This window comes from Chiloscyllium punctatum, chromosome 36 (genome assembly GCF_047496795.1).
Source record: "Chiloscyllium punctatum isolate Juve2018m chromosome 36, sChiPun1.3, whole genome shotgun sequence".
Taxonomy (NCBI): domain Eukaryota; kingdom Metazoa; phylum Chordata; class Chondrichthyes; order Orectolobiformes; family Hemiscylliidae; genus Chiloscyllium; species Chiloscyllium punctatum.
In genome coordinates this window covers 13215706-13229306 of record NC_092774.1, presented here as the reverse complement: position 1 = coordinate 13229306, position 13601 = coordinate 13215706, and the positions used below count along the sequence as shown (strand labels likewise).

The 13601-nt window shown below is 47.1% G+C and overlaps 2 protein-coding genes across 2 annotated transcripts in view; one reads left to right on the top strand and one right to left on the bottom strand.

Moving 5' to 3' along the window:
- LOC140460787 (uncharacterized) overlaps window positions 1-13601 on the bottom strand; it is a 125148-nt gene that overhangs the window by 18309 nt on the left and 93238 nt on the right. The window lies entirely within an intron of this gene.
- The window catches only part of LOC140460743 (uncharacterized), a 130798-nt gene that overhangs the window by 94234 nt on the left and 22963 nt on the right, over window positions 1-13601 (top strand). The gene's annotated exons all lie outside the window — the stretch shown is intronic.

Here is a 13601-nt window from a genome sequence, read left to right as displayed (position 1 = left end):
ATACCTCCACCTGAAAGTTAATATCTTTCACAACACTGGGATCCTGCTGAGAGTGAGCAGGTCTGATTTTGGGAAGCAATAAAAAAGTGTCAATTCAGGGTGAACCTGCAATGCAGCTTCTTGAGGAAGGACCAGACACAAAATGGTTAATGACCCCGAGAAGGTGGGAGCAAAATGAGACATCAAGTCATTAACACCGACACACTTCAGTCAAACTCTTCTGCTTCCAGTCAGGGCAAAACATGCTCTGAAAGTCCAGCCTTCACAACCACACTTCTGCTTTCACTGAAGACAATTTGAGTCACACAGCACGGAAACAGACCCTTTGGTCCAACCTGCCCAGATATCCTAAATTAATCTAGTCAGATTTGCCATCACTTGGCCCCTATATGGGCCGGGAGCTGACAGCTGGGACTAAAATGGGTTGGATCTCTTGTCAGCAAGGACGAGTTGGACCAAAGGGTCTGTTTCTGTGCTGTACATCTCTATGACTCCAGTCGCATTTACCATCACTTGGCCCCTCTATATCTGAACCCTTTGTATTCATCCGCCCATCCAGATGCCTTTTAACTGTTGGAATTCTACCAGCCCCCACCACGTCCTCTGGCAGCTCATTCCATAAACGCATCACCCTCTTCATGATAAAGTTGCCCCCGAGGTCTCTTTTACATCTCCCCCCACTGCCCTCACCCTGAACCTATGACCCTCTAGTTTGGGACTCTCCCATCCCAATGGAAAGACCTTGTCTATTTTCCCTATCCATACCCCTCATGATTTTATAAAAGTCTCAGACTCTGGCGCGATGGGGAAAACAGCTCCACCCCATCCTTCTGTCCCTCCTCACCCGGGTAATTAAGACACATACCTGTGTTTGCAGAGTCTGCTGCCTCCTTGGATTCACTCCAGTTGGCACAAGTGAACAGATTCCCCCCACACACTCCCAGGATGAAGAATTGCTGAGAGGGAGGGAGTCTCATGCAAACTGACAGGGCCACTTCCGCGTTGTGACGCCTTCAATGGGTCAGGGGTGGGGTAGGGAATGGGAAAAGGGGCGAGAGGAAAGGGTGGGGCGCGGCCGGCCGGCTGGCTAGCCTGCACTGCCCTGCACAGTTTGCAGGAATTCCTTCCCTTCACAGAATCCCCACAGTGTGGAAGCAGGCCACTCGGCCCGACAAGTCCACACTGACCCTCCGAAGGGTAACCCACCCACATCTATTCCCCTTCACCTGTTGCTCTACTCCCTGACTATCACACCTAACCTGCACATCCCTGGGCACTATGGGTAATTTAGCATAGCAATTCCCCCCCTAACCTGGACAAAGGTAAAAATCGCAACACCACGTTATAGTCCAACAGGTTTATTTAGAAGCACTAGCTTTTGGAGCACTGTTCCTTCATCAAGTGGTTGTGGAGAATAAAATAATAAGACACAGAATTTATGGAAAAACATGACAGTGTCCTGCCACTGAAATGATCCATTGAACAAACCTGGATTGTTAAGTCTTTCATCTTTACAAATGGGTTGTAGGTTTCATTAATATGCAAATCCCAGAAATCCCTGGAAAGCACCTTATCAAGCGAACTTAAAGTTTTATGACCAAAAGTGACACTTGAGCTCAGCTCTGAAAATGTGCATTCACTCCCGTGAACGTGTGTGTGTGTGTGTGTGTGTGTGTGTGTGTGTGTGTGTGTGTGTGAGAGAGATCTTGTATGTGCACATCTTGTATATCTCTCTGTCTATTTGAGAACAGGTGCCTTACTTCTGCTGGTGTAAATATTGTTGTAAATCATAGCTGGGTTCTCAGAGTTAGATGTAAGGGAGAGAGAATTCCTCAAGTAGGATAGTATAAGAATCCTGGGAGAGCCCCATTTGTGGTTTACTTTCTCATGAACAAACATTAAACACGAACACCTCGTCATTTCGAATTTGGTTTCTTTTTTCTTGTGAGATCCCCTGCTGTGATTACACTGTGCCTGGGTGGCTGACAGACTGGGAGATGGTGGGTTGGGGCTTGATTGACTGAATGCTTTATTGTTCCAGAAGGTGAGAAAGGGGACAAAGCTTCAGCAGAAATCCAGCAGAGCTGAGCACAGACCGACATCATACTCCTTGGGGACAGGGAGATCAACAGAGGACGGAAAAACCAGGCCCTAAAACCCGAGCTGACATCAGACTACCATGTGATCAGAGCTTTGATGAGCAGTGCCAACCCTCTACCTTTACCAAGCTTCCCATTAGACAACACCCTCAATATACAGAATCTAATCCTTGCCATCCTAAAGACATGTCTCTGTAAGGAGTCTCAGACCATAATTATTCACTTCAATGTGTGCAGTTAATTCATTCAATTTTGTTACAATGCAGCACACATTCAGACTCACCGTTTCAGTTTTTGTGATCTTTAGAATCCAGTTTTGATTGCTGGTACATTTACTCTCCTTGTCCCTTTCTCTAATATTCATTTCCCACATCACCTCACTGCTCACCAGCCTTGATTTGGATTGGCCATGCTAAATTGCCTATAATGATGACAGATGTGCAGGTTAGGTGGGTTAGCCGTGGGAAATGCAGGGTTACAGTTACATTGTAATAGAAGCAGGAGAAGGCCATTTGGCCCATCCAACCTGCTCTGCCATTCATTAAGATCATGGCTGATCTATTCATCATCTGAGATCCTCCTCCTTGCATTGTCCCAACTACCTTTAATTCCCCTACCATGCAAAAACCCATCCAACTGTGTCTTGAATATACTTAATGAAGCTGCCTCCACTGCTTCCTGGGGCAGAGAATTCCATAGATTCACTAGACTCCAGGAAAAGCGGTTCCTCCTCATCCCTGTCCTAAATTTACCCCTCCTAATCTCCAGCCTGGTTTCATTCACCAGCAGAAATGACTCAATAGGTAGGGCTTCATCCTCACAGTGCAATGAATTCCCACTTTGCACCAAAACCTCGGATTTACTCACTCACACAGTTGCTGTCTCACAAATGCAAGATTTCATTGTAACTTCTTCTGCTCCCATTAAGGGCAAACATCTTTGAAAGCTCCTCTTAAACTCCAACCTTTTACCATTTAAATAATACACTGTCTTTCTGCTTTTTTTTTCCATAGCAAAGGCTATAAGTTCACATTGAACTACTGCATTTGCCACGTGTTTGTAAATTGTGGTCTTCTCGACTTCGGGGAGACTGAGCGTAAACTTGGGGAACGGATTGGTGAGCATCACAGCTGGGTCCGAGAGGCTGACCAGACCTCCCAGTCACCATCGATTTTAATTCCCCTTCCCACTCCCTTTCTGACAAGAACATCTTAGCCTTCCTCTATTGCCACAACGAACCAAACTGCAAATTGGGGGAACACCACCCCCATCTTCCGCCCGGGCAGCCTACAGCCTGCAGGACCCAACATCGAGTTCTCCAATTTCAAATAACCTCCCTTTCCATCCCCCGACTCCCTTCTCAGCCCCGTGCCCCTCACAACCACTCCTTCCTGTCACCAACCTGATTTCTTCCACCCAATAATTAATCAGGCCGGACCCTCTCCCTATCTTCACATATCCCCACTTTAGCCCCAGCCCCAGCCCCAGCCCCAGCCCCCAGCCCCAGCCCCCAGCCCCAGTCCTGAAGAAGGGTTACACCCGAAATATCGACTTCTACACCTCTTGATGCTGCCTGATTTGCTGTGTCCTTCCAGCCTCCTGCCTGTCTATTTTGCCAATTGAGACACAGACCTCGATCACTTTTCCATAGTCCGTCCCCTCCCTGGGTTAAATCCCTTTCCTTTCAGTTGGTGTAAGTCAACAATTGGACTCCGGAAAGAAATAGAAATGGCAAAGGGGGCGAGAAAAGAGAGTGCCGTACTCACAGATCTGAGACAGAGGAAGGAATTTGCGGTCTGAGTGAAGCTCAATGTTGATTCAGAAAGAGAGGAGCAGCTTCAGAAACTCATGGTCCAACTTCCGCATTCAGACAATGGAGTGGCTCTGATTGGCAGGAGGACCAGTTTTGTTCTGGTCCTCCACGGTTCCCTATTGGGCCATCAAAGCAAGGTCGCGCACCTTTTTTTTGCGGAAAGCAATGAGCATGCCCAGAGTTTTGCTGACACCGGTGGGCATGTGCACTGCGTTGATGACACCGGAAAACATGCGCAGTATGCTCACTGGGGGATGCTGGTGTTTCTTGGAGAAAGTGAGGACTGCAGATGCTGGAGACCACAGTTGAAAATTCTGGCATAAAATTCCTGAAGAAGGGCTTATGCGCGAAACGATGATTCTCCTGCTCCTCGGATGCTGCCTGGCCTGCTGTGTTTTTTCCAGCACCACACTTTTCAATGCTGGTGTTTCTGTCAGATGTTAAGAGTCCAAATGCCAACAGGAAAAAAAAGGGGTAGAGCCACAATTTGTTTTTCCCTGTGATTCGACATTGCATTCTGTCTGGCTTGTCCCCAGCTTTTCCCCGAGTCCAGAACTTGAGGGCATGGGTTTAGGGTGAGAGGGGAAAGGTTTCTGAGGGGCAACCTTTTTGCACAGATGCTGGTGCGTGTCAGCCAGAGGGAGTGTTGGAGGCTAGTACAATGATAATATTTAAAATGCATCTGGATGGGGAGATGAAAAGGACAGATTCAGAGGGATAAGGAGCCAAATACTGGCAAATGGGTCACTAGATTAATTTAGGATATCTGGTCGGCATAGACCGAAGGGTATGTTTCTGTGCTCTGTGATGCGATTTCTAGGTAGTTGGAACCAACTTCACAAGACTAGGACGAGGCCATTCACCCCTTACATTCAAGATCAGAGTGGTGTTGGAAATCACAGCAGGTCAGGCAGCATCCAAGGAGCAGGAACATTGACGTTTCAGACAAAAGTCTCGAATGCTGCCTGACCGGCTGTGCTTTTCCAGCACCACTCTAATCTTGACTCTAATCTCCTGCATCTGCAGTCTCACTTTCGCCCATTCACCCCTTCCAGCCTGTCCTGAGCGGTGGCCTGACTGCGTTTATTTCAGTGAAAGAATCAGATAGATTTCAGCAGCTCTTTTAAAAAACTTGAAAGCGCTTTCTGGCTTTAACGATGTTTCTCAAGATATTATTTTAGGTATTCTCAATTTTGAAGATCAGCCATTTCTCACCCCTCCCGACTCCCAGGTAGAGTCATCACCATCCATTATCTCTCTCTCTCTCTCTCTCTCTCTGTCCTTTGGGGGTTTGATCCAGCGGTCAAAGATGGTTCGAGGCTCGAGAAAGGACGGGTGTGGTGGGGGCTGGGGAGAAAAGAGACAGACTGGATGGGGGACAGAGAGAGAGAAAATGGACGGGGGGCAGAGGGTGGGGGTAGAGAGAGACTAGGGGGTACAGAGAGAGAGAGAATGGGTGGGGGTGATGGAGAGATTGAGCGGGGGAGAGAGAGTGGGCGTGGCGGAGATGTGGGAGATGGCACAGGGCAGGGTGATACTGGGCACACAGATACTCAAGATGGTCACTGAGCCATCAGTTGGCCAACTTGACACACAAGATGGTCACTGGATCACAATATGGAGAGAAACAGCAGAGCAGATACAGACATGCCTGGGGCCACCAGAATGTTAGCACAATGGACTCACAACCCAGGTGATTAGTTTAAGGCGGGTGGGGGAGAGAATATTCATGAGTAATGAACACTGCCCGCCGAAGTGTCTGGGTCCAGCCAACACCTCTTATAGAAGTGCCAACAGCATGATACAGACTCAATACCAAATGCTAATAGCCAGGGCTGCAGGAATCCTCCTTCTCAGGGAGAGCAATTAGCGCCCATTACAACAACAATGGATTTCCATGCAGACATTGAAATGGACAACGTCTGCACTGAAACTGACAACGACTGTGTGGAAATTAACAAAGGTTGTGTGGGAACTGACAATGATTGTATCAACTATCAATGATTCTACAAGGATTACCATAAACAAATCATGTTACAAAGACAATAATCTCATCCCTGACCGATTGTATCACAAAATGTATAAAAGTTTCTTGACGTGTGCTCCGGGTCGAGAGAAGTCTCGCAGCTGACACTGTGCTGTTGGTGTCTTTCTCTCCCCGGAGCCCCGGTATTTCCTTGTGCAATAAACTGTCATTGAACCCCAATTCTGACTCCGAGCCTGGTGTATTTCAGGGGAGAGAGAATGGGTGGGGTGGCAGATGGTGGGGGGAGGGGAGAGAGAGAGAGAATGGATGGTAGGGGCTGGAAGAATGGACGTGGGACAGAGGGTGGGGTGAGAGAGAATAGATGGGTGTAGAAGGTGGGGAGACGGACTGGACAGGGCCTGAGGAATGAAACGACAGGGGTACAGAGGGTGGCGTGAGAGAGAATGGACAGGGTGTTTGGAGTATAGAGGGAGAACGGGCAAGAACCTGGGGATGGAGAGAGAATGGACAAGGGGCGCTGTGGTTGGCGGTGGAATGGCCAGTGGGAGCTGTGGGTGGTGGGAGGAAAGAACGGGGGTGCTGTGAGTGGTGAGGGAGAATGGATAGGGGGCGCTGGAGTGCCGGGGTAGAAATGGACAGGGAGCTCTGCAGTGGCGGGGGCTAATGGACAGGGGGCGCTGTGTGTGGCCAAGATCAAAAAGGTTGATGACAGTCAACACTTATCAGATGGTTTCCCGAACAGAAAACCTTGCACTGGACACTCCCAGAAGAGGGGTGTTTCATCTGTATTCCTTCAATTAGTTTTGAAATATTGTTGTGTATCTGAATTGTTCAGGGATACCTGGGACAGAGAGAGATGGCTTTGGTTGTTGGAGGTCAGTCATCTCAGTTCCAGGACGTCTCGCAGGAATTCATAGGGTCGTGTCTTCTTAGGCTCAACCATCTTCATCAGTGACCTTCCTCCATCATAAGGTCAGAGGTGGTGATATTCACCAATAATTGCACAATGTTCGGCACGTTTCACAACTCCTCACAAACTGAAGCAGTTCAGTTTGAAATGCAACAAGATCTTAACAATAATCAATGGGCTCAGGAGTGGCAAGTAACATATATGCCATGCCAATGACAAACAATGACTCATCCCCAAAAGAGATAATCTGACCACTACCTCGTGATATTCAACAGTGTTACTGTCACTAAACTCCCCACTATCAACATCCTTGGGGTTTACAATTGACCAGAAACTCAACTAGACTAATCACAGACACAATGGCAACAAGAGCAGGCAACAGGTCAGGCATACTGTGACTCCCCAAACCCTGTCCATCTTCTACAAATCACAAGTCAGCAGTGTAATGGAATACTCTCCCACCAGCTTGGATGGGTGCAGCTTCAACAGCATCCAAAAAGCTTGATACCATCCAGGACAAAGTCACCTGCTTGATTGGCACCATCTCCACATACATCCACTCCCTCTGCCCCACTGTTCAGAAGCAGGAATGTGTACGATCTACAAGATGCAACACAGAAATTCACCAAAGATACTTAGAAAAAACCTTCCAAACCAACAACCACTTCCATCTAGAAGGACCAGGGCAACAGATACTTGGGAACACAACCTCTTGCAAGTACCCCTCCATTCCACTCACCATCTTGACTTGGAAACACATTGCTGTTCCTTCAATGTTGCTGGGTCTAAATCCTGGAATTCTCTCCCTCAGGACATTGTGGGTCACCGTACAGCGTGTGGACTACAGCAGTTGAAGAAGGCAGGTCACCACCACCTTCTCAAGGGGAACTAAATGCTGGCCAGCCAGCGATGCCCATGTACCACGAGTAACTTTTAATAAATGATTGAAACGGAGGGTTGGAACCTGCAAACTAAACAAAATCAACGTTCAGGTGGAACAGACGTCGGGCTTTGATTCGGTCCTTATTTGAGGACAGATAAAGGGCGATATACTGACACTGAACTGGAAATAGAGAGTTAAACCCCTGTAGTGATTCACTCAGTCTATCAACTGAAAATCGATTAAAGATTAGCTCTTGACGTGTTCGTCATTAACACATAAAAAAGGACGGTGAAGAACGCATATGGGACTCTTGCTTTCATCTCTTTAATGGCTGATGTAGTGCCCACAATCCCATGCGATCCAGACACCGCTCTATTGGCCGTGAGCAGTGTTCATAGTGCGCATGTGTGAGATCGACATAGGGCCCCTCCCCTCGTCGTTCTGATGGACGGGGAGACCAATCTTTGGGAAACCCTCTAGGACCGGAAGGGGCCTGGTCCTCCTGCCAATCAGAACCTCCGCCACTGTCTGAATGCGGAAGGTCGACCATGAGCTTCTGAATTTGCTGTTGCTCCTCTCTCTCTGAATGAAGATTGAGCTTCAGTCCAGACTGTAACTTCCTTCCTCTGTTTAACATCTGGGAGGACCGCACTCTCTTTTCTCGCCCTCTTTCCCATTTCTTTTCTCATCCTCGGGTTCAGCTGTTGGTTTGTAGGAGCTGAGGGGAAAAAGAAAGTCAATCGAGGTGAAGGGACAGACTCTGGAAAAGGTTGGTCTAGATCTGTGCCTGTTAATGTTTGACAGGCTTTGTTTCCTGAGCTTGATACATTTACTTGTCTGGCAAAAAAGGATGGTGTCTTGATCCATGTTGGGGATGGAAGTGGAATTTGCTGTGGGTGACTTGCTTGTAGTAGTCCAATAAGTATTAGATAAGTAATCATGACACACAAACCTTGGGTTATTGACTGTTTATTCGGAGCTCACGGGGAGAGCCAAGTCGACCTCATGGTCACAAGTCACTCCGACGAGAAACAGAGAGTTGTATGATTATATAGGTTACAATCATTTAACAATTAGGAAACTGTTAATTGCAGGAAATTGAGCAAACTGAGGCACTTTGCCCAGTCACGTAGTGTCTGGACAGTGTTGGTTAGTAGCTGATGTGTACAATAGGTCCTGACAAAGAGAAAGATAATCCCATGCACGGAAAGAATTTGTTTATCAGGTAACAGTACAGCTGCAAGGCCGAGTGTCTCTGTTGAGTCTGGGAATTAAGGGTAGTTGGGACAATGCAGGGAGGAGGAGCTCAGACAGTGGATAGATCAGCCATGATCTTAATGTAGGCTGGAAGGGCCAAATGGCCTACTCCTGCTTCTATTACTATGAAACTATAACCCTGCATTTCCCATGGCTAACCCACCTAACCTGCACATCCCTGGGCACTGTGGCCAATTTAGCATGGCCAATCCAAATCAAGGCCAGTGAGTAATGTAGTGATGTGGAAAATGAACATCAGAGAACAATAGAAAGGGACAAGGAGAGTAAATATACCAGCAATCAAAACTGGATTCTAAAGATCACAAAAATCGAAACAATACATGGTGTGTCTGAATGTGTGCCGCATTGTAACAAAAGTGAATGAATTAACTGCACACACTGAAATGAATAATTATGGTCTGAGACTCCTTACAGAGACATGGCTTCAGGATGGCAAGGATTGGATCCTGAATATTGAGGGGGGAGTCAGATAGGAAGCGAGGTCAAGGCAGAGGATTGGCACTGCTAATCAAAGCACTGATCACAGGGTAGTCTGGTGTCAGCTTGGGTTTCAGGGCCTGATTTCTCTGTCCTCTGATCTCCCTGTTCCCACAGAGTAAGATGTTGGTCTGTCCTCACCTTTGCTGGACTTCTGCTGAAGCTTTCACGCCTTTTTTACAGCTTCCAGAACAAGAAAACATTCAGTCAATCGAAAGCCAACCCACAATCTACCAGAAATAGGGCTCTTCCAGGATTCTGAGAGTGCCCTAGTTGAGGAATTCTCTCTCCCTTCGATGTAACTATTAGTACTGTTGGAGCAAAGTAACTCGTGTGTCAAATTGTTTAAACTAAAGTAGTCAGGAGAGGAGACCTTGAGCAATTAACTAGCTTTATTTGTTGCCATTGGGGAATACCTCTGAGTTCAAAATAAAGTCTGACGTAATCCAATAAAATACAGAATGTTACAAGTTTTATGTAAAACACAAGCCCCACTCTCCATTAATTATGCAACTGAGGGGCAGTCGTAAGGTTCACATACATTGTCCAGACCTACATTTCTTAATGTCTACAAAACTGAATGTTATCTTATACTGCAGGTTCAAGCTCGGCTCTAATTACTGATAAGGGACAGAGAGAACAAATCTGTCATTCTATGAAGCAGCACAGTATGATGGCCTGAGGAGTAGAGACAGCCTGCAGCTGCAAGGTCAAGCTTTCAAAACAGAATTCCTTACTCTTCAATACTCTTTGCTACCTTCCCCACCCTCCTCCCTGACCTATTCCCACCCCCATTCACCTATTGTACTCTATGCTACTTTCTCCCCACCCCCACCCTCCTCTCATTTATCTCACCACCCTGCAGGCTCTATTCCTGATGAAGGGCTTTTGCCCGAAACGTCCATTTTCCTGCTCCTCGAATGCTGCCTGAACTGCTGTGCTTTTCCAGCACCACTCTAATCAAAAGTGGAGTGGCCATGTTGAATTACCCATAGAGCCCAGGGATGTGCAGGTTAGGGTGGATTGGCCATGTTGAATTACCCATAGTGCCCAGGGATGTGTAGGTTAGGGTGCCCCCTGCCCCCCGCCCCTGCCGCCCCCGCCCCTGCCCCCCCGCCCCTGCCCTGCCCCCCCCCGCCCCCGCCCCCGCCTTCATTCACATAGCTTTCATTCTTGTTAACTCCACTGTTGGCTGAAACAATTATACCCTGGTGTTAGTTCATTTACTTTGCAGAAGCAATTATGGTTGCAGAAGTAACAGTGCTTTACCTATATCCCACAGGGGTGACCCTACAACCTTGTATAAATAATGTGGGGCATGGCGAGGGTAAACAGACAAGATCTTTGATCTGGGGTTGCTCATAGGTTTAGGGTGAGATTTAAAAGAAACCTAAGGAGCAACTCCTATATACAGAGGGTGGTGTGTGTTAAGAATGAGCTGCCAGAGGAAGTGGTGGCTACAATTATAACCTTTAAAAGGTATCTGGATGGGTATATGTTGGGAAACATTTAGAGGGACATGAGCCAAGTGCTGGCAAATGGGACTAGATTGATTTAGGATATCTGGTCAGCATGGACTGAAGGGACTGTTTCTGTGCTGTACATCTGTGATTCTGGCTTGCCACTAATGTTTGTCACGTCTGTATGTTCAGGTTCTCCCTGGTGTTGGTGTTAACGCCTTGGTGTCTTATTTTGCTCCCCACATCCTGGGGACATTAACCATTTCCTATCTGGTTGTTCTGATCTGGACTGCTGTCCGGATCTTTGGATTTCTGGGATTGGTCAATAAACACACCTGGAAGTGACTTTGTCAATCATACAAGCAATAGTTTATTCTTTGATACGGCCGGGTCGGTAGACTCTGATCAGCCCAGAAGGATTAGATTAGATTCCCAACAGTGTGGAAACAGGCCCTTCGGCCCAACCAGTCCACACCGACTCTCTGAAGAGTAGCCCGCCCAGACCCATCTCCCTCTAACTAATTCACCTAACATTACGGGCAGTTTATCATGGCCAATTCACCAAACCTGCACATCTTTGGATTGTGGGAGGAAACCCACACAGACACGGGGAGAATGTGCAAACTCCACACAGCCAGCCCCCCGAGGCTGGAATCGAACCTGGGACCCTGGTGTTGTGAGGCAGCAGTGCTAACCACTGAGCCACCGATGAGTACTCCTAGAGTGCCAAAAGAATCCGCCGACTTTTACAGAGTTTGGATAGAACTTATGTACATTGTTCAGAGTCAGACATTGAGCATGATCACATAGTAACAACCAATCAGATCCTGCAAGGTCCTCGTGCATTTTTGACTTAGCCTAGTGCGGCATGGTAGCTCAGTGGTTAGCTACTGCTGCCTCACAGCACCAGGGTCCCAGGTTCGATTCCAGCCTTGGGTGACCGTCTGTGTGGAGTTTGCACATTCTCCCCGTGTCTGCGTGGGTTTCCTCCGGGTGCTCCGGTTTTCTCCCAGTGTCCAAAGATGTACAGGTCAGGTGGATTGGCCATGCTAAATTGCCCATAGTGTTAGGTGCATTAGTCAGAGGGAAAATGGTTCTGGGTGGGTTACTCTTCAGAGGGTCAGTGTGGACTGGTTGGGCCGAAGGGCCTGTTTCAAACTGTAGGGAATCTAATCTAATCTATCATAATTTCTTGTAGACAACCTGTTCTTGGAATCGTATTTGTCCTGGCTAGTGGTTAGGATTAAACGTTACTTCTGCGATTGATGGTTAGGTTCAGATTTGTTACTTCTGCATTTGCAATTTTTTTCACTGGACTTACATCTGTCTGAGGTTTCTTGTTTGTTCTGAGTCATATCTGCCTGATTCAGTCCCACCGAGTTAGCCAAGCAGAAGCCATTTTGTCCTACCTCCCATGTTAAAGTGGAGATTTGAGGTGGCCCAGGGAATCCTTTGAGAACTCAGACCTGTAAAGCCTCACTCTTCGTTTGTCCTGGAATTCATACTCTTTGGAAGCGTGGAATAAAAATCTCTCATCATAAAGCCCCAAAATGCAATTCAATTCAATCCATAGCAGATCTCTCTCGATCTCTCTCTAGATCTCTCTCTCTCTCTCTCGATCTCTCTCTCTCTCTCTCTCGATCTCTCTCTCTCTCGATCTCTCTCTCTCTCTCGATCTCTCTCTCTCTCGATCTCTCTCTCTCTCGATCTCTCTCTCTCTCTCTCGATCTCTCTCTCTCGATCTCTCTCGATCTCTCTCTCTCTCTCTCTCTCGATCTCTCTCTCTCTCTCTCTCGATCTCTCTCTCTCTCGATCTCTCTCTCTCTCTTGTCCTTTTGAACGCTCAAGACAGCAAAGATGTATTTTGTGAATGCCCCGCTTGCAAGGGGTAGTAAGAATCCATTATAATGGACAAGATCCAACCATTAATTACAAAGCTATGGATAGTACCGAGTCTTGTTTCAGGGTCAGATTCAAAGACTATCATTAATTTCACAAGGGAACGGCTGTGAATGTTATCACTTGGTGTCCTGTTCACACAGATTCACCAATGCTAAGGTAAACATTCTTAATTGCCTTACAGCATCCTGTTATCACTGGGTGAGCCCACAACAACCCATGCCTCTGCAATGTCTCCAACAGCCTCCATATGGAACCTTATCAAAGGCTTTACTGAGGTCCATGTACACCACGTCAACTGCCCTACCCTCATCTCCATGCTTGGTCACCTTCTCAATAAACCCAATGAGGTTTGTGAGACATGATCTGCCCTTGATGAAACCATGTTGACTCTCTGAAATCAAATTGTTGCTTGCTCGATGATTATAAATCCTATCTCTAACATTCCTTTCCAAAAGCTTTCCTTCAACAGAAGTAAGGCTCACTGGTCTATAATTACCTGGGTCATCTCTGCTGCCCTTCTTGAACACGGGCACATTTGCAATCCTCCACTCTGGTACTAAACCTGTAGACAATAACGACTCAAATATCACAGCCAAAGGCTCTTCTATCTCCTCACTCGCTTCCCAAAGAATCCTCTGATAAATCCCATCCGGCCCAGGGCATTTGTCTACTTTCACCTCTTCTAGAATTGATAACACCTGTGTGCAACTAACCTCGATCCTTTCGAGTCTAATATCTCGTACCTCATTCTTCTCCTCTACAATATTCTCTTTTTCCTGAGTGAAGACTGAT